The sequence below is a fragment of the Saimiri boliviensis genome, chromosome 3, assembly GCF_048565385.1.
Source record: "Saimiri boliviensis isolate mSaiBol1 chromosome 3, mSaiBol1.pri, whole genome shotgun sequence".
Classification (NCBI taxonomy): Eukaryota; Metazoa; Chordata; class Mammalia; order Primates; family Cebidae; genus Saimiri; species Saimiri boliviensis.
Genome location: NC_133451.1, coordinates 113476767 through 113498601, shown reverse-complemented (window position 1 = coordinate 113498601; position 21835 = coordinate 113476767). Strand labels below are relative to the sequence as shown.

Genomic DNA, 21835 nt, shown 5'->3' with positions numbered 1-21835 from the left:
CTCTTGGACATTGGCACTCCTGGTTCTCAGGCCTTCAGACTAGAACTGTGATCAGAGAGTGTGCAGAAGAGATCCACTGTTCTTAGATATGAAGCACTGAATTTGAAATTTTGTAGTGAAGAATGTTGGAAGAAGGCAAATGCCCTTAGAAACACTATAAGCAGTTGTGGTTGCAGCCAGGAGTTAAAGCATGATTCAAGGAAACATTCATTCTAATGAAGATTGGATAGACACACACAGAGAAAGAGAATGAAGAGAACTAAATGGGGGGAAAAATGAGAAGCAGAATAGTCCTGTAGCCACCTACTAATACATTAAAGGTATCATTAATTTCCTAATAAAGAGAAATTGGAAACAGTCATTAGAAATCAAATGTATTTTGTCAAGTCTACCATTAAGTTTAGGTTAACAGCCTATTAAATACATTTAGTTATTATTAATGCATATTGTAAGTTTAAGTTCTGGCTGTAAAATTTCTTCTTCTTTTTTTTTAAATCCCACAAATACATATAAAGATAGCCATTTAATTTGTGAAGACCCAACCAGTAACTGAAGCTTAGAATCTGGGATTCAGAAAGGAATTTTTTTTTTTTAATAGTGTTCCTAGTGCCCATTATAACCAGTCTATCAGACCAGCACTTAGGGGAAATAAGGTGAGCAGGAAGAGAAACTTTTTAAAGTGTACTGTAGAAGAACTCATGAAATAAAACAGGGAAGTATTTAAAGTATTCACTGGGTTCTTAAGAGCCAAGTTTCGTCAAGGTAGCTATTTTCTCTAGCTTCCAGATTTTATTTATGTTGGCTCAATGGAAAACTTTCCTCATGGTAAAGGACATTCAAGCAGGTGTCAGGCACTAGGAATAATGTCAGATATTCATTACCCAATTTAGAAATATCACTGAATTAAAACTGAATTAAACTGAATTAAAACTGATCATTTACCCAAAGTTTATTAGTAAGGTGTAATATCAAAATTAGACTAGTAACAATGTAAGATTTTTAAACAAAATTTTTAAAATTACTTTTAAATTTTAGTTTGAATATAAAATGAAGGCATGTGAAATTAGAAAAAAAAACTAAGAGATTTTTCTTTATGATGGTAATAGATAGCTGAATATTAAGTTCATGTGCATAATATAGTTGATTTGCATCATATATTAGATATGTAGAATATGTATAAATTATTAACACTGAGTAAAATAGAAAATCCAGAGAAATGCCAAGAATCCATATAATTTAAATGCATTTATGATTTTCATATATTGAACTAATATTTACCTCAAAACTTTGCTTCAAAATTAAAATACATTTGTGGTTCATTTAATTTAATATCTAGCTACTTTCAAAATTTTTAGCAAAACTTAATGAAGAAAAACTTGTAGAGGCTGGGCACCATGGCTCATGCCTATAATCCCAGCACTTTACAAGGCTGAGGCAGGCCAATCACCTGAGCTCAGGAGTTTGAGAGCTGCCTGATCTATATGGTGAAACCCCGTCTCTACTGAAAATACAAAAATTAGCCAGGTGTGGTGGTGTGCTAATTCAGCTACTCAGGAGGCTGCAGTGGGAGAACTGCTTGAACACTGGAGGCTGAGGTTGCAGTGAGCCAAGATCACGCTACTGCACTCCAGCCTGGGTAACAGAGGAAGTCTCTCTCAAAAAAAAAAAAAAAAAAAAAAAAAAAAAGCCCAAGAAAAACAACAACAACAGAAAATAGTAGGAGAAAATGCTGCCAGATTTTTTTTCCCCGCAGGTTGATCTACCTATTAAAATGTTCATCTAAAAAATGACTTGCCTAAAAACACATGTATGGAACTGCACTTTCAAATACATATTTAGAAGATTAACTAGCTTTTAAAAATTAAATTTATTCTTCAAATATTTTATCTCTAAAAATGGCCCAGTGAAAATACATCATATTATTATGTTAACATGTTATGAGATATAGGAAGAGCTAATAGAAAAGTATTACGTAAGTGGCATTTAATTTTTGAAATATTTAATTTTTGAATTCATAGTTTCATCTTAAGATGCTATTTGATATAAACCTTGGTCCCTATGCATTATTTTATGTGAGTCAAATGAAATGGAGATGTAGCTATGGGAGTGATGTTTTTTCATGCCCAAGTAGAGGTTGTGTTGCTTAAATTCTAGTCAATGGTCTTAAAATCTTGAATCTCTTCAAAGTTTTTGAACTTGTAGCGTTTTTGCTTAGACTATGGGACTGAGTGAAAAACTTTCAGTGATTGCTAGTGGGCATTCTCAGAGCAAGTAGCTGCTGAGAACAAGGGGAAAAGAAGTGCAACTTGTCATGCTTATACATTACATAAAAAGCAATGTGAAAACATTTGATAGTTATATTGATCAATGAAGAAAATTAAGAAAAATTTCACGATGCCCCTTTGATACCAAGATCTAGAAAGTTTGTAATTTTTTTAAACAAAGAAACACAAAAAAATAAGATTTAAAAAATGTTTTCCGTAAAAGCATTTCCAAAATTTTTAGAAAAATTAAGAAAACATTTCCATAAGGAAAATTGCTTTCAGTGGAAGTCTCAAATCAAATAATAATAGATAAGGGAATAATATCAGAGGAAAACCTTGAGGTCAGCAAAGTAACTGAGACAATGATTTGAATGGTAGGGCTATTTAAGAGATAGGCAGATGTTATTTTAAATGATTGTGCTAGTATTTTGACAACTCAAGGAACAGGGGAAAAAATCTTATGACTGGAAAAGGTTAGATTTTGTTTTTTAAAAGAAAGGTATAAAATTGAATATTATCCAGCTATCGAAAGACATAAAATCCCGATACATGCTACAACATGGATGAACCTGAAAGCATTATGCTGCTAAATAAAACAGACACAAAAGAACAAATATTGTATTATTCTACTTATATGAGGTATATAGAATAGAGAAACTCATAGAGACAGAAAGTAGAATAGAGGTTCCTAGGGGCTGTGGACACTGAGAATGGAAAATTAGTGTTCAATGGGTACAGTTTCTATTCGGGATGATGAAAATGTTAAGGAAATAATGGTGAGAATTACACAACCCTGTGAATGTACTTAATGTCACTGAATTTTATACCCAAAATGGTTAAAATAATAATTTTTACATTATATTTATTTGTTATAAAAAACTTAAAATTAGAAAAATTTCAAAATAAAGGGGAAATTCTTAGTAATTCAAGTCAATTTAGCATGCATTATTCCTATGTATTCAAGACAGGAGACCTTGAACTAACCAGGCTAGCCACATAAACTGGTTACCTGGGATGTGAAGTTCCATGTGATGTCCAATTGCCAGATAAACTTATCAGTATGCCATGAAAAAACTATCAATTCATTTAGAATTCCATGTAAATAATTAGAATTGTTCCACGGGGTTTTGCCCAGAGAACACAACTATTTAACGTATTTATCAAAATGTGTTACTTCCCCAAGCGACCAGGATGCAGCCTTCCATTCATCAATGAGGACCTTGCGATTGAACATGCTTCCATTCATTTCTTCTGGCTACCAGAAAGCTCAAACAAATGATGGTCAGCAACAGACACATCTTATGATTGGCATATTTCTATTCTTCCTGGCATTAATCTTCCATTTCTATTTATAGTTTATTATTTCACTGTGGGATTTAAAAATTGTATGTTGCTTCCAATTCTTTGTGAAGAGGTGGGCTGTAAACTCATAACAATGTAAAAATAGTTTGATCAGTGACATGGTATCTAGTATGATGGGTATATGCATTAAGTTTGCAGAACATGGCTAACATGTATGATTTGAATGAGCTGGTGGAACTCTCTTCTGTTTGACTAAACACATACACATGCATGAGCACACACACACACACACACACACACACGTGTGCACCCACACAGGTTCTTAGCACAATGTTTTGGTATTAGCTCTTTGATCTCTTTTCTTGGGGAGTTTACAGTTCAGTCAGAGGAATAAGCTTTTTTACCCATCATTTGAAATGTTAGGTGGACTAAACTGGTTATTAAAGAAGAAAAAAAAAGATTAGTTGCAAAAAAGATAATATTTAGTAAGCACAACTTCTGAATGCAAAATGAAACACAAAATATTCAATTCCTTTGAATAGGGACAATCCCCCAGAAATATTTATATATTAAAAAAATTAAAATTGTAATTGAAAAATTGTTCTATCCAGGGTGGGCTGCTGTTAATTTGACATTGGTTATTATTCTGAAATCACTCCCTACTCTGTTGGCCTGTTTCTCTTAATCATATCTTTTGAGAGCTTAATCTGATGATTGTAAGTCATTACTTCTATGCTTGGTGACTATAAGTTACATCTCCCATTTTTAATCTTCAAAACTCAATCTACTGAACCAATTTAGAAGAAAGTGTTTGACTATCTGAATGGACTGTGAAATTATTCCTGAAGCCCTTTCTAGCAACGAAAGCCTAGAGTTAATTATATGGAACTATAAAGTTTAGAATTAGAGGAGACCTTAGAAGTAATTGGTTTTAATCCTCTGATTTTATAAATAAGGCTTTTAATGCCAGGTGTCTGAAGTCTAACTAATGAGGGGCAAAGTCAGGGTTAAAAACCCAGCTTTTTTGTTTTCCCAACTGAATTATGATGTATTTGAGAATGGGTATCCTCCTGTATCAGTCTTTACCCTCAAATTCTGAGAAGTGGGCCTCTGTGGCAGACTGTGGGGGCCCCAGTGCTAAGAACAGCTCTTTCCTCTGGAACACTGCAGTTGACATTCCAACACTGAGAAAATAAAGGCTCACTCCTTTCATTTCTCATTTAACATTTCCTTCCTGCAGAAGCCCAAGAGTACACAAAGTGATGAGGAACAAACGTAATGAATGAATTCCCAGCTCCCATGTAGAGGAATAATTAATCCATTTGCTTCTCATTTTGATTCTGCACCTCCCTTAAAATTTATTATTAGAGTCTAGCGGATGCCCTCTACAAAGGGTTTTCCTCATAATGAAGTCAGAGCCTGGAGAGTCAGGGTATTGCAGATGAACTCTGCAGGCAAACCGGGGGACTGCAGAAGTCCTTGAAAACATATGTTCTTTTTACTAAAACCTTGAACTTCCAGAATTAACTCTAAATTACACTCGAGTATTTTCACCCTGCAGTGTTTGACTTTCTGAATGGTGTGCATGTTTTTCTCTCAATCAAAAATGTACAAAATCACAGAAGTTACATGAATGTGAGGAATAATGCAGAAGCTAATTCTAATTGAGAAAACTGTCATTAAAATTTGGAACTAAAAATTAAGCGACTCTTATGGTCTAGATGCCCAGCAAGGAGATAAATATATCAATTGTTTGGCTTCTGCGTTATAATTTTTGCAACCACTTCATTTGGCTGTCAATGGTAGAAAACCCAGGCAACCCAAGGGTTAACATCTGGCGTTTTTGTTTTTGGCATCGTCCCTGTCATAGTTCTGTAAGTCTCCAGGAAACACACTCCGTCCCACTCATATTTCATTGGCTTGTCACAGTTTTAATATGTGCTGCTAATGCTAATAAAAGTAAAGCAAAACAAGCCAAGGGGGTCAAAAACAAAGATCAATTTCAAGATCTAGAACGTATTTCAGGACCTGAAATAATAGTGCTTTGAACATAATATGTGGTCAACAGATATTACTCCTTTCTTTCTGGTTTCAAATATCACTTTTTCCTGATATTTGAAGACAGATAAAATGAACATTTGATGACATGAATAAATATATTCTTGTTCATTTTGTCTGTCTTCTGGACTACTTCTTTTAACTTATTCTCCTTCACTGCCTTTTTTTCTTTAACTTGTCCCTGTGAGTTACTTTCAATGAATTTCTTTCTTCTTACTGGTGTTAGTAAATTAGTGAGAAGTAACATAATGGATTGAATCATCATACTTGCCTCTAAATGATTTTAAATCCCCTTTCCCAAAGAGTATCTTAAATTGTGCTATTCTTATAATCAGATGGTCAGGGAATAAATCTTCCAGGGAATGTGGAGTTAAAGTAGAGCTGAATTATCCCTAAATGGATAGAGGGGTGGACTTTCATGCCTGGGATTTTCCCCAGAATTCTAGCTTCAAATCTAAGGCTATTTTATGATATATTAGTTCAATGAGTTATTCTTACTACATACTTAAATGCACTTCGGTCAAATAACAGAATGATAAGCCAAAACACAAACAAACAAAAAACAAACCCAAAACATGACTCTTATGTTTCAGGAACAGAAGAACTGATCTGACCCTAACCTCTATTAGAGCCATGGGAGCTGGCACTGGAAGTTGGCCATAGGCGGAGCCCTGCACATATGCTTTGTAGATGTTATTGATTTTTGTCACAAGGAGAAGGTCTTGTCATTTGCCATGTGAACTGGAACCCTTTGTGAATTTATATTAATTTTTAATTTTTAACTAAAGTAAGGGTCTCTCTCTACATATATTTTTCGAATCTGTTTCCAAAGGGTAGGAGATAGAGCTTATCAAATAATTTTTTTTTCAGCACCTCAGGGACTATTATAGTTGTTAATTATTTTCCTATATTCTATCACCTTGTCAGTATCAACACTTTCACTACTTTTACTATGTTACTGAAAATTGGGTAATAAACTTGAATACAATAAGTTGTCATTATTTTTTAACCATATATTAGTCAAAATGATAAACCAACTGATGAAATGATAATCACACTTTAATTCCCCTATGTCTGTTGTTGTTTTTTAAATGTTTCTCTGTATCAATTTTTAATGGTTAACATTCACACATTTATTTATTAACATACACATATGTATTTGCATGTTATTGATATTTGCATATCTGAGTATTCATTAAATATTTAAACAATTTTCCTGTCAGTTTATATATCATATATTTCTAAAAAGTCAGGAATGTCACCTCTGTTTTATGAATCAATAAGACCACAATCACCTGTGTGGGTTATCACTGGATAGCAAACTTGCTAACTTCCTCAGTTGGAAAGGAGAGAAGGAGGAGAGGAAGGTGCCTTTGGCTGGTGTAGGTCAGGAATCAACATGAGGCAGAGTTTAACAACGTTTCAATTATGAAGTGAATGAATAATATTATGAAGTCTCATGAAAATTATAATAAATTATTTCAGAGAACAGGAAGGGCAATGCAAATGAAAAATTCCATAATATTTATCCCATCCCCATTGACTATGCAAGAGTTGAATTCCGGAAAATTAACTTAGACACACTAAAAAGAAGTTCACTTGTTTTATTTTTAAAATCCAATCTGAACATGTTAAAAAAATTTTTTTTTTCTTAACTTCGGTATGTGCATGACGCTTGCAGGTGGTGATATTTGACAGATCACTTTGGACTGCACAATCAGCGAAGTGCCACAAGTGTGTCTACTAATTTTATGAGAGGGAATACGAGTTCAGGGCCTCTGCTAAATATCACAGAAGTCACATCTGGGGTTTCTTCCTAATGATCTCTAACATTCTATGAGTTAGAGGAATACAAGATATTTTAAAGAAAATAAAATTTACCTCATTAACTATTGTTATTGCTGTATACAACATTTTAAAAACCATGTCTTACCAAATTTAAATGTTACTGCAGATATTAAACGCATTCCCATGAGAAGAAATTACGAGCAGTGTCAGTGACCAGGCACCACCTCGTTCTCTAAGTTGGCAGCGATTTTCCTTCACTGCTTCTGTCAGTTCTACCTAGTTTTTAGTAGACTGTAGCTACTGCTGGGAGACATGAGAAATTTCCTTTGCTCAAAAGTCAGTTAAGAAGGTCATTGAAACATTTAAAATGTGGTTGGAGGTAATTTTTGCCACTGAAAACTCCTCAGAGAATTTCTTTTTTCCATCTTCCTTCCTTCCTCCCCACCAACCTCTACTTTCTCTCCCTGCCCTTGCTTTCTTTCTTTTTGCCTGTAATGATTTCTCAAAAAAACAGCAGTTCATTACGCAAATCGTACTGAATATTATTCTTCTGAATTCGTATCACTTGACAGTGCTGATTTCTGTAGGTTGGCTCATATATTTCTGCACATGGACTCATCAAATAGTAACAGTCTTGCTCTTCTATGCCAGAGAGAAATTTACTGGGATAATACACACAGTATCACGGAGTTTCAGTTGATTCTTAACTGTGAAAAGAGAATAGACTAGAACTCTACCCTTCCACTAGGGTGACGCAGCCTGCCAAGGACAGAGGCAACACTGATTAGGTCAGAGACAAATAGACAAAGAGCATTCATAATCTACATAAATAGAGAGGTAGGTAGATAGACAGACAGATGAGTAAGTAGGTAGGTAGGTAAGTAGATAGATAGATAGACACACAGACAGGTAGGTAGATAGGCAGACAGGTAGGTAGATGGATAGATGGATGCATGGATGGATGGATGGATGAAGAGATGATAGACAAATGACAGACGATGTGATAGATGGATAAGTAGATAGAAGGATTATATATAGATAGATGAATGTATGGATAGACAGATGAGCCATCATCTTATTAAGAAATAAATAAGGAAACCAACATTTTATAAAATATTAGGGAAAAAAAAGCTTCTTTAGGACTATATTTAAGGTATACTCTCAGCATTTACGTGTGAAAATAAAGCAGTAACTATGAAAACAATAAAGATCATAACCAAAACAGCATTTCAGAGTAGAATGATGTGCTACACCATGAAACTAAAGAGCAGGATAGGTCAATACGCAGACATACTAGACTATCCGTGACGTACTGCTAAGAACTTTCCCCATTTCCTTCGTTCATCCCTCTTCTCTCTTCCCCTCCTTTTCCTGCCCTCCCCATTTTCTTTCCTTTCTTCCTATTTTTCTCTCAATCTAATTATAAAATCTGTTACCTATATACATACCTATCTATCCATTCACTGAAATATGATGATATACAGTCTTGTATATAAGTTAAACACACAGCCGGATGCCCATCATTCTCAAAATAGGTTCAGTCATTTTCAGTGAATTCTTTCCTGATCTTCATATGATCAGATAATTAGAATGGGTGAAGCCTACCTAAGGACTGAACAACATGTCTGGTGCCTACAATAGATCCACCCAGTAAGTAACAGCCCTTATGTCAGCTGCCTCATTTCAAATTAGTAATGCCACAATGTGCATCAAGAACCTTAAACATGTTTAGCAGGAATGATAGAAACAGCCATATGCCTACACTAGGCTCCTTCCTTTCCACACTCTCAGCAAACCCTGTCTTTAGTCTGGGCAATCCACATCCATCTGGAAGACTGCATTTTCCAGCCTCCATGAAGAAGCTGTGCCTATTTGACAAGCTCTTGGCCATTGGTATATAAGCAAAGCAGCATGTGGTACTTCCTTAAAGGAAGGGCTGGCACCCTTTGTTCCTTCCTCTTGCTGTAGGCCTGGAAGAGAGACGTGGTGACTGGAGCTCCAGGTGCTGTCTTGGACTTGATTCAATACCAGAGGGGTGGATGGCTAAAGGGCTAGAAAAAAATCCCAATGACATCATGGAGCTGCTATGCCTCAGGATTTGTCTTAAGTGAGAAAAATCAATCCCTGTATGTTTAAGTCACAATTTTTTGGCAGTCTCTTGATATGGATAAAATAAATGTTGACTCATAGAGTAGGTAAAACTAAATATAATTTTTCAATTAGCACAAAACAAAATACAGCTATAAAAAGGCATCTGCTGTAATTGGTTTATTTTGTATCTTCCACCCTTATTTTTTAATATCTAACCTAAGTTGCTTAGATTTAATAAAATAAATGTTGCATTTAAATTTGTCATTCAATATTATTTTCAGCACGGATTACTATTATGTATCACCTTTATTCCTCAACTCAAATCTCACTTCACACATAAAGTCTTACAAGAGGGAAAAATTGTTAAGTCCTTCTACACTCCAACAGCACTTAAGCCATTCCTTTGACATGTATATTTTTATAAATTTCACTAGATCACAAACTCCTGGAAGGCAAGATCTGTGTATGTTACAGAGCTCACAGGAAAATGATTGATATTCAATGGGTTTTAGGTAAGTGTTTGTTGATATTTCTGGTTATATGTATCTTATATAAAATAAGTTTCTAATAACTCTGAGAAAATATAAAATTATTATTAATAATATAATTATTTCTTTATTTTTATTTTTACCAGTTTCTTTCATAGTTCCAATTATTTCCTAAAGGAGAAATATAAAGGCCTAAAATATATGACCTTGCAAATCAAGATGAATAAAATCTATGAATATCTGAAGTCCTAAAACTTTTAAATGCTATTAATAAAGACATCAAAATTCTGTTCAAAATACTTTGCATATCTAATGTTCTTAACAAAACATGCATTTCAAGCAGAAGTTTTAAGGGTTTTAAATCACAGATTTTCACAGCACTTCCTTCCGGCAGCTGATGAAAATTGGATAATATACAATCAGAACACTTTTTCTACACATTTTAAATTGATTGAAAAATAGAAACAGATTTAACATTCAAAAAAAACACATTTGCAACCGTTATGTAAAAATGGCTTGATCTGATTTAGTAGATACTAGGTATAGAAACTTGGAGCTGACAGCATTCTTTGGGATGTTTTAAAACAGAGGAACCGTATTACAGCACCCAAGCTGCCACTCTCTCAAAGTCAGTGCCTCTGACTCACAGTTTGAATCTTCCATAAGGTCTGTCATAAAAGAAAACCTTCCACTTAATGAAAGGTGTTCCTCATATTTCATGGTTGGTAAAAGTCTGCCATGAAATAGGTTATAAATAGTTTCAAAATAAAAACATAAAAGTAATAAACTGCCAGACATGTGCTATATGGAATTACAAATTTGCATAAGATTTGAAAGTTCAACATTTATTACTTTCTTCAATATGATACATAACTGGGTGACTGAAAAATAACTAGATAGCCATTCAAGTTGTCAGACTGCATTAGCCAGGTGTATATTCAAAGAAAATAAGTAACTAACAAGAGTATTTGTCTTATATCATGCTTACTAAGCTATCAAGGCATTGACTCCATGGCCAGAAATATAGTCCAGAGAACATCATACCTTTAAAGAAGAGGAGGCATATTTATGGCCAAATATACCACATTTTCTTTCAATGCTGTTTTGCTTAAGTAATTCATTCTTTTCCAAATGTAAGGAAATATGAGACAGTTTCTTCTGCATATTTTCTGTGGGGTGCTTGGGCATATTAAAGTTATTATGTGTTTTTCATAAAGCCAGGTAATGATAGCTGAAATGTAAATCACTAAGTTTGCCAGAGTAACTGAGAACAGAAGCTCCAGAATGAAGAACGAGTCTTAACTTCTCCCCCCAAATAATACTTTAAGGCCTCTGTATTGGTGCACGTGTACTAAGCCAGGGCTCTGAATGTAGACTCTATGCGGGAAATTCCATCTACCATGGCAAGGAAACTCAATGTGCTGTCTTTTGACTTCTTGAGAAGGAGAAATTTGTGAGTAAAGGGGACATGTTTTTCCTACTATAAGAAATTTTCTAATAAAAGTATGATTTGTGCTATGCAGTTTATTCCTCAAAGGCACATTTAAAACCTGTTTCATAGTCTTAAAGAATGGAGAGGTAGATTGTATAAAGACTTACAAACTGGAAAAAAAAATTCCTAAAGAAGAAATAACATTAAATTTGGAAAAGATAAACTGAGTGTTAAAAATATTGAATAATGAAGGTAAGTTTGGACTATAGGATTCTCTAAAAAATCGTGATTATTAAGATTTATAAATAGGATAGCCAGGCCATTTATTACAAAAGTAAGGATTTTTTTTTTTTTTTTTTTTTTGAGACAGAATATTGCTTTGTCACCTAGGCTGGAGTGCAGTGGTGCAATCTCTGCTCACTGCAACCTCTGCCTTCCAGTTTCAAGCGATTCTCCTGCCTCAGCCTTCCAAGTAGCTGGAATTACAGGCACCCATCACCACACCCAGCTATTTTTTCTATTTGTAGTAGAGACGGGGTTTCTCCATGTTGGCCAGGCTGGTCTCAAACTCCTGATCTCATTATCCTCCCGCTTTGGCCTCCCAAAGTGCTGGGATTACTGGAGTGAGCCACCAGGATATTTTGAGAGTTAAATTAATAATGGGCATTAACTGGGACTACATTAGACAAACAGGAGACATATTCGCCTTATTTATGAGAGATTGGTGGATATTTTATTTGGCTAGATTGGAAGATGATGAGACATCCTTTTATTCTACCAAAATGCAAACAGAGATTCATTGCAATTATTTTGTCTATCACTGAAAAACATGACAAAACAGAAGCACTTCAACACGTGGCCATGATGGAATAACTAGCCCTGGATGTGTTCTCCCATCCTAAACAATGGTAAAACTGGACAAAATCTATACGATAACAGTATTGAGGCAATGAACAACAGGCAGTGCAGGACTGATCTTTGAGAGAAGGGAAGCACATAAAGAGGACTCTATATTTGTCCTGGCTCCCTGCCTTGTGGCAGTTTCCAGATTGCATGCAAATAGGTAAAGCCAAAGTAGAGCACTGTGTTAACATTAAACAGAGGAGGCGGAGCTCAGGCTTCGGGGCTGCTCTAGCATCTGAAATGTGCATGGTAGGGTCCCGGAAAGGAGGATGGTGCAGGGTAGGGACAGTAGGAAGGAGCAGAAGTTAGTATGGAGTCTCTGTGGGTTCTTGGCTAAGGCTTGTGTGGTACAAATGGAGGGCAAGATTCCATGTGATCAAGCAGGCAGTGGTTAGTTGTTATGAGGCTGAGAGTTAATCTCTCTGTTTATTTCTTTTATCATGCGGGATGGAGAGAAGCTGATGCCAACCCAGTCTGAATGGAAGCCTGAAAGGCAGACGTTTTATAATAATAAAAGTGTTCACTGATTAGGAACTTACAACAGCTTCAACAGCAGGTATGTGTGTATGCACCTAATAACAGAGATTCAAAAAGTGTGAAGCAAATGTCAACAGAAGAAAAAAAGGAAAATTGACAAAAATAACACTAATAGACATTTTTGACATTTTTTTCTCAGTATTTTGTAAAATAACTAGATAAAAAAATTGTTAGAATAAAGAAAATGTCAACCACATTATCGAACAGATTAAATAAATTAGATTAATTAGATTAAATAAATTGAAAAATATTAGTATTAAATAATTAAATTAATAATATTAAATAAGTTGATATTTTTAAAACACCATACTTGGTATTTTTATTATTTATTTTACGTAGCATTATTATGCTACATACTCAGTCAGGTGAGGTGGCTTGCATCTGTAATCCCGGCACTTTGGGAGACCAAGGTGGGTGGATCACCTGAGGTCAGGAGTTCAAGACCAGCCTGACCAGTGTGGTGAAACATCATCTCTAATAAATATACACATATTAGCCAGGCATGGTGGCAGGTGCCTGTAATCCCAGCTACTCTGGAGGCTGAGGCAGAAGAATCGCTTAAACCCGGAGAGGGGAGGTTGCAGTGGGCCAAGATTGTGCCACTATAGTTAAACCTGGGTGAGAGCGTGAGACATCATCTCAAAAAACAAACAAACAAACAAACAACAACAACAAAAAAACCACACACACACACACACACACACACACACACACACCATACTCAATAACTCAGAGTACATATTTCTTTCAAATGCACTTAAAACATTTGCCAAGATAGATTTTGTGCTGACGCTGGGCTATAAAATAGAATGTTTCAATACATTTTAAAAGATAGAAATCTCACAAATCTAATGACAGTAGAATTCACTTAGAAATCAATAAGAATAAGACATATAGAAAATCCTCAAGTATTTGGAAATAAAACAACATGCCTCTAAATAATGCATAATAAAAGAATGAATCATAAAATAAATTAAAAAATATTTTGAGTTAAATGATAATAAAAACACCACGAATAAAAGTTTATGGAATGCAGTTAAAACAGCAATTCCAGGAAATTTTTATCATTAAAATACTTATTAATTAAGGCTGAGTGCAGTGGCTTATACCTGTAATACCAGCACTCTGGGAGGCTGAGGTGAGCAGATCACCTGAGTTCAGGAGTTGGAGACCAGCCTGGCCAACATGGTGAAACCCAGTCTATACAAAAAAATGCAAATATTAGCTGGGTGTGGTTGCATGCCCTGTAATTTCAGCTACTTGGGAGGTTGAGGCAGGAGAATTGCTTGAACTCAGGAGGTGGAGGTTTCAGTGAGCCAAGATTGTGCCACTATACTCCAGTCTGGGAGACAAAATAAGAATTCATCTCGAAAAAAAAAAAATACGTTAGAAGAGAAGTAAGACTTAAAGCTAATAATTTTAATTACCTCCTAAGTATCTGGAAAAAGAAGAGTGCACATAAAATCAAAGTAAGAAAATGAAAGAAAATAGTAAAAATAAGAGAATAAAGCAACTGAATTAAGAAAAAAATAAAAATCAAGAAAATCAAGTAATTCAGAAGTTGATACTATGTGTTTTTCATAAGGCCAGGTGATGATAGCTTAAATATAAATAAGTAAGCTTGTTAGAGGAACTGAGAACAAAGGCTCCAGAAATAAGAACAAGTCTCAATACTCCTCCCAGTAATACTTCAATGCCTCTGTCCATTCTCAAACTTGTACCAAGACTTATAAAATTCATGTGCTCCAGCAAGACTGATCAAGAAAGAAATCTGAAAATACAACTAATATCAAAATGAAAGCAGGAATATGATCTGAATTCATGGAGACATTCAAAGGATGATAAAGAAATATTATGGACATTTGTGTAAATACACTTTACAACTTAATGAAATAAGTATATTGAACGACACTGTCACATGGACAACACATAGTGGGGCCTATCAGAAGGTGGAGGGTGGGAGGAGGGGAGGATCAGGAGAAATAACTAGTGGGTACTAGGCTTAATACTTGGGGGATGAAATAATCTGTACAACAAACCCTCATGACACAAGTTTACTTGTGTAACAAACCTGTACATGTGTCCCTGAACTTAAAATATAAGTTTAAAAAAAGTTAAAGTAAAACACTGCAAATATTAACAAAAAAAGATGAAACCCTGAATAACTATGTATAGCTATATATTCACATAATTATTTCAATACGGCACACACACACACACACACACATACGTGTGTGTGTATACATACATATATATATGTGTATATATATATATATATATATGTATAGTTATTCAGGTTTTCAGCTTTTTTGTAGATATATCTATATCTATATCTCAATTAAAAAGCTCCCCACCAAGATAACTCTCAGCCTACATGGATGCTCTGCTGAATTTCTATGAAAATTTTATGAAATACATAAATCTACACAAATTATTTAAGAAAACACAAAAGGAAGAAATATTTGAACACTTTCTAACTCATTTAATGAGGCCAACAGTATCTTGGTAATAAAACTTGACAAAAATATTTCAAGAAAATATAGAAAACAATATTTCTCCTGAATACAGACATAAATAGGTTTTGACAAAACACTATCAAGTCAGATCTAGGATTACATAAAATAACCATACATTATTACCAAATGAGGGTTTATCCCAGAAATGCAACATGGCTTAGCACTTAAAAAATGAATTTAATTTACCAAATCATCAGAAAAGGAAGAAAGGCCATATAACATTTTAACGTATGCAGGAAGAAAAGCTTTTGACAAAGCTGAACACCCCCCTCATTATAAAACACACTTAACCAAGTAGAAATAAAAAGGAACCTCCTTAGTCTGAGAAAGCATCTACAAAATCCTTAAGTTAACATCATACAATGTATAAAGAAAAAGACATAAAAGTCATAAAGTTTGGAAAAGATAAAGTAAAATCTTCACTTGATCTTAGCCAAAAGGCCAAGAAGCAATGGAAAAGATGAAGTAAAATCTTTATTCATACTCAAAATGACAATTTACATAATAATTCAAAGGAATCTATAAAACGAATTACTAGAGAGCTCTAAACTGAAAAATCCAAAATATTTAAGAAGATCTAAATAAAAGGAGAGAGTTACCATATTCATGGATTCGGAGACTCAAAATTGTTAAAATAGCCATTTTTCTTCAGATTGAACTATAGATTCAACACAATGTCAATCAAAATCTCAACAGGCTCTTTTGCAGAAAACGATTAGTTGCTTCTAAGATATATATAGAATTGCAAAAGATCTAAAATGGCTATAAAAAGTTCATGAAAAAGAAGAATAAAATTGGAGGACTTATATAATTTGATTTCAAGACTACAGTTTTTTAGAGGGTGTGGTATTGATATAGGGTTAACAGAATAGATCAATAAAATAGGATAAATAGTTCAGAAATAGACACATATGACCCATCAACTTTCACTAAAATGCCAAAGCTGTTCAATCTGAAAAGAAGTGTTTTGTGGTTTTTTTGTTTGTTTGTTTGTTTGTTTTTTTTGCTGTATTGAAATAATTGCGTGAACATATAAAAATAAATGCATCCCAACCCCTACTTCACACTAAGCATTAAAACTAATTCAAGATCATCATAGACCCAACTGCACCAAAACTATAAAGATTTTCCAACCTGGTATTAGCAAATATTTTTTTAGAGAGGCTACAGAAAGCACCAAGAATAAAAGAAAATATTGGTTAATGTTATCAAAAATTTAAAAAGCCTATTTATAAGACATTGTTAAGAAATAAGGCAAGCAATTAACTGAGTGAAAATATTCATAACACATAAAATGGACAAAGTTCTACCCAAAAGATATTTTAAAGGCAAATATCCAAAAAGCAAATACCCAAATACCTGAAAGATGTTTTAAAAGTAAGTCAGACAAGCATATTTAATGGGCAAAGGACTCAAATAGACACTTCAAAAAAGTCAGGCTCATGAATAGCTAATAAGCACATGAAAATATGCATCATTAGTCATAAGAATAATGTAAATTAAAGCCACAGTGAGAACCCAAGAAAAGCTAAAACCCAGAAGAATAATACCACCAATTATTATTTGGGACAAATTGAACTCTTAAACATTTCTGGTGATAGTGTAAAATAGAACAGAGATTCAAAAACAATGCTAGAGAGTATTTTATAAGACTAACCAGAAATTTTACTCCTCGGTATTATCCCAAGAGAAATGAATACATATGGCCACAAAAAGACTGTTACAAAAATGTTCATAACAACTTGATTCATAATATCTAAAATGTGGAAACAACCCAAATGAACAGGGGAAGAACGATTAAAAAGTTGTGGCATATTAATCAATGAAATACTACTCAAGAGTAAAAAATAAATGTATGACCACTATCATACTCAACAACAGGGATGAAACTCAAAAACACTGCATTGAATGAAAGAAGCCAGAAGCGGAAAAGCACAGGTTGTGTGATTACCTTTCAATGAAGGTCAAGGGCAGGTAAAACCAAACTTCATGATTGACAGAACAGTGGTTGTTTATTGGTGGTGGATAAGTAGAACTGATCTTATCTTAATTATAAAAACAATTCCTTGTTTTTTTTTTTTTACATTAATAGCTCAATGGAATGTATTCCATATGTCTACTTCTGTAATTTCCCACATTTTTTTAAGTTGAGATGTTGTCAAATAGTGCATTTTAATGTCAATTTTATTATTTTTATGTTTTTTTTAGCTTTCTTGTGGTATTTTATTTACTTTCTCCTAATGTAGAGACATATCCCATTAGGCAGTGACTAGGTTATCTCTTTGTTTTAAAGAATATCAAGCAAATTTTCAGTGCACTCCATAAATGCTGATCTCATATATCTCTCTAAATCTCAAGGTCTTGGTTTAAAAGAAATTTATTTTTTTAATTTTTGGGGGTACCTAGTAGTTGTATATATTTATGAGTTGTTACATGCGATGTTTTGATACTGGCATGAATGTGAAGCAATCATATCATGGAGAAGGGTGTATCCATCCCCTCAGCATTTATCCTTTATATTACAAACAATTCAATTACTTAATACCAATTTTAACTTTCCAACTCACTAAATGCTTCATAATATGCATAACCTTTAAAATAAATAAAAGCCACCTAAATAGTTTTAAAGAAAATTAATTACCTAAATAAATTAAATACATGTTTAAGAACATGTAAGTTGACACAGGTATACAGAGGACTGCAAATCCCTCTAAACTGAAGTGTTTCCTAAAATTTAAGAGCAAAGTCAAGAAGTTCTTCTGGGTTACAGATAATTAACATATAATAAATAAGATGAGATAAACTATCACACTGTGATTTATAGATTAACAGTGACACTAAAGGTAAAGAAATGGTTTTGATGACACATCATTTTTATGAAAGAACCAGATGCCCTAAAATGGAATGTAGGATCAGAACCCTAACATTTAATAATAGTATTAAGAAAATTGGTCAGCAACAATTTTTTTTTGGAAATTTTGGATAGGCAGAATTCCTAGTATTAAGTGGAGCATTTGAAGTGTTAGGATTTAATTCCTACTTCTTAGGAAGAGGCCGAAAAATTAGCAGGAATCAGGAGACTATTAGGAAGGCATTCTCAGAATATATAACTGAAAATGCAGTTATCTTTCTTGAAATAAAGAAATGTGATCCTATTTTGTCATTTATTATACTAAATACAATAAAGCCTTTAACAAATGTGTTATTAAGCCATTAGCTGACCTAAATGTACCTCTCCTTGGTTGCTTTGAGAAACCATGCAAAATCTTCATCTGATATTAATTACCAATTTAATCAGTCAATGCTAAAAGAAAATCTTTTGCTTTAATTATAAAAGACAGTTGCTGTAAACATTTGACGTGATGATCTCGGGCAAGTTGTAATTTATTAAGCACAAAAATGAGAAAAACACAAGTAGAGGCTTAATCAGCAGTGACCCTCGATTAAAACAGGTGATTCTTGCTGGGGTTGAGAATAAAAGTGAGACAATGCCAATTAGTTGTCAAATCATCTGGCAAAACAACAGTTACATAAATAGAAAATCACTTGGCCTTCTTGTTTATTTTTTCAATTTTGTCTTTTTTAAGTCCTTCAAAAAATAGTTCCTTTGTTTATATAAAATTTAAAAGCAGGGAAAATAAATCTGTAGTGTAAGAAGTCATGATCCTAGTTAGCCATGCTGGGGTGAGGGAAGGGAGGTGGGAGGGGGTATGACTAGAAGGACTGGGGGCTGGTGACATCTGTTGGGGTGTGGATAATACCCTGTTCATTAACCGAGTCCTCGTTCAAGGATGTGCTCATGTGGTGAAAATCCATCAAGCTGTGCACTTACAGCTCCTACATTTTCTAAATGTATGTTATCCTTTCAAAAAATTTCCCCTAAAATATAAATTCTTTCCAGAAATATATGGAATTACCTCAATATTGAGTCAAAACTGGAAGGTTTTACACTAATGTCTGCAAGAAATACCAGTTTTCTTGAAAACTTTTCTTCAGTTCCCACAATCGACAAGAGAATATACCAGAACATCTAAAATCGTTATTAAATAGAACTTTAAACAAAATGGAGGCATAAACACTAGCTTTGTGCTTACCATCAGATTTAGAAATTTATAAGCTACTTACCAAAAAGGTGTGTTCTCTCTCAGCTTTGTGGCAGTTTGCTCATTAGAGTTGCCAAGCAGAGATATTGGTTGTGGTACAAGCCTGGAAAAATAGAACAAACAGAAACATTGCTATTCTATAAAACGTTGATGCTATCATATCTGGATATTTTACCTAGCTCATAATGTATTTTTCTACGTAACTATAAAATGATAACTCATTCCCTCAGTCTGTAGCAAGCAATTGCTATCTTTGCAAGTACCAGGTGGTACAGGATGGGACATCTGTAGCTGTCTATGGTAAAACTTTTTCTTCAAGGAAATTAAGCAAACAATGAAGAATAATAAACATAGCAAACTGATGAGTATCGCAAAAGAGGTAAAATCCAATGTTATGGGGGGTCAGGAGGCAGAAGACGTGACTTCCAACAGGGAGAGGTGAGGCTTTTTGGAGGAGGTGGGGTCTAAATGAAGGCTGAGGATACCTTCAAGGTGGTGGGCAGGGCCTGGGGCAGGAAGCTTGGATGGGGGGCAGCCCATGTACAGGAAACAAAATGACCAAGTTACAGAGTTTGAACATAATGAAAATAAGAAGGGAAATCTGATGCATTTCAGTTTGATTGAAGGAGTTTTTCAGAGGGATTGGAAATGAGGTGAAGCCGTGAGGCTAGAGATTAAGTGACTTGTAACAATTTGGGCACTGTGCTAGGCCCAGAAATTTAGCAATGAAATTAGAAAAATATGAGCCCAGGCCTCATGGAATTCCCAGTTTATTGAGACTAATTGATACAAGGGATTATAATAACGCATGACGAGAAGTAGAGGTTTATTGGAGAATCTGTAGCAGGGTAATCAGTGTGGTTCGAGGGTCAGAGATTAAAAAAAAAAAACAACAACTTCAAGTCTCAGAAAAGTGATCATTAAGGCAATGAAGTTAGAAGAGATGGCCAAGGGACAGTGTAGAACGCAGAGGACCTGGGAGGGAGGAAGCTGTCAGAGGAGAGGAAGGGGTCTCTGAGACTGTGGCCTTAGGAAAGACAAGGGACGGAAGTTTTACGGAGGAGACCATGTCCAAACGCAGAATGCTTTGAAATTTAGGCACAGTTAATACTGAAAGTGGTGATTTGTCTTGTGGATTGTCTTGGATAGATTAAAAAAAAAATGATAACAGCAATTGTGGGGCTATGAAACCGGCCTGCTATTGGGTTTTTCCACACGAACATCAGAACCCTTGTTCTCTTTTCTGAAAAGCAGCCTCTCGTGAGCATTATGCAGTGATTCAGGACTTAGCCTTGCTAGGGTTCTCGGATCCGAACAAATAACAAAAACATACCTATTTCGAAAGCCATAAATTATCAATACATAATTGCAGTGACTTCTCATTCTTTTACAATTATAGGATTTTTATTACCTGCAATTATATGCCAAATAAACAAACCAAGGCAGTATCTAGATAAACTAAGTAACCGAGTGGTGGAGCAGTTGGTTTAGTTCATCCTAATTAGGATTTGGACAGACAGAACCAACGGATCATTGTGCAGTTAACCAGGAGGATGTTAGAAACTTCTAGATTCACTGTGATTTGGGTGACTTTAGCTATAGCTTATAGTTAACAGCCTTGATTTCTTGAAAATTGCAGAAGATAGAAATAGCACGTTAATTTATGGAGAATAATTACTTAAGGGTGCTATTGAGTTTAGCCATGCAATCAAGATTATGGTTTCCAAATATCAAGTAAATTAAAATAATCATTGACTGTTAACTTCTCCCTTGCAAAAACCATTTTGAGCTTTCAGAAATTTGATAACCCTTGAGAATATTTAGAAAAATAACTAAGATCTATGGATTTAAAGAAAATGAATACAGTATACAACTTAGAGCCACTGGTATTCCGTACAGGTTTATAAACAGTGGTAACCAAACGTTTATTTAAAACAGGCTTAAACTGACCAATTTCTCTGTTCATAGACATTTTTCTATATTCTGAAATTTTTTTCCAATCAAGTCTCCTTAAATGTGTATTTGGGTGATTTTGATAAGAATCACAATACAAATGGAAGAAGAGTGCAGTGACCAGATTTCTAAAGCTCTACCAATCTGTGGACACGTATCATATCTCAAGATCAGAGGAAAAAAGTGTCTATGATGAAAATAGACAGAGTGGAAAAAAATGGTTATTTCTGTCAGTGCTAAAAAGCTTAGAGAGTCACTGATTAAGGTCACTGCCAATTTTGTCAATGAGGAAAGTGCTTTAGCAAGACTTCAACCCCTCGTCTTTGCCATCCTCTGTGTAGGCAAGCGGATGACGGTACTGTCAGCGTGTCCATGATCAAACGCTAAGAGGATTCAGGGT

The 21835-nt window shown here is 34.4% G+C and overlaps 1 protein-coding gene across 14 annotated transcripts in view; it reads right to left on the bottom strand.

The window, feature by feature from the left end:
• The window catches only part of TENM3 (teneurin transmembrane protein 3), a 2726163-nt gene that overhangs the window by 911119 nt on the left and 1793209 nt on the right, over positions 1–21835 (bottom strand). For all 14 annotated transcript variants that reach the window (XM_074396661.1, XM_074396660.1, XM_074396665.1 and 11 more), the window contains one exon: positions 19505–19585. The gene's annotated coding sequence lies outside the window, so the exon portion shown is untranslated. The remainder of the gene's footprint in view (positions 1–19504; positions 19586–21835) is intronic.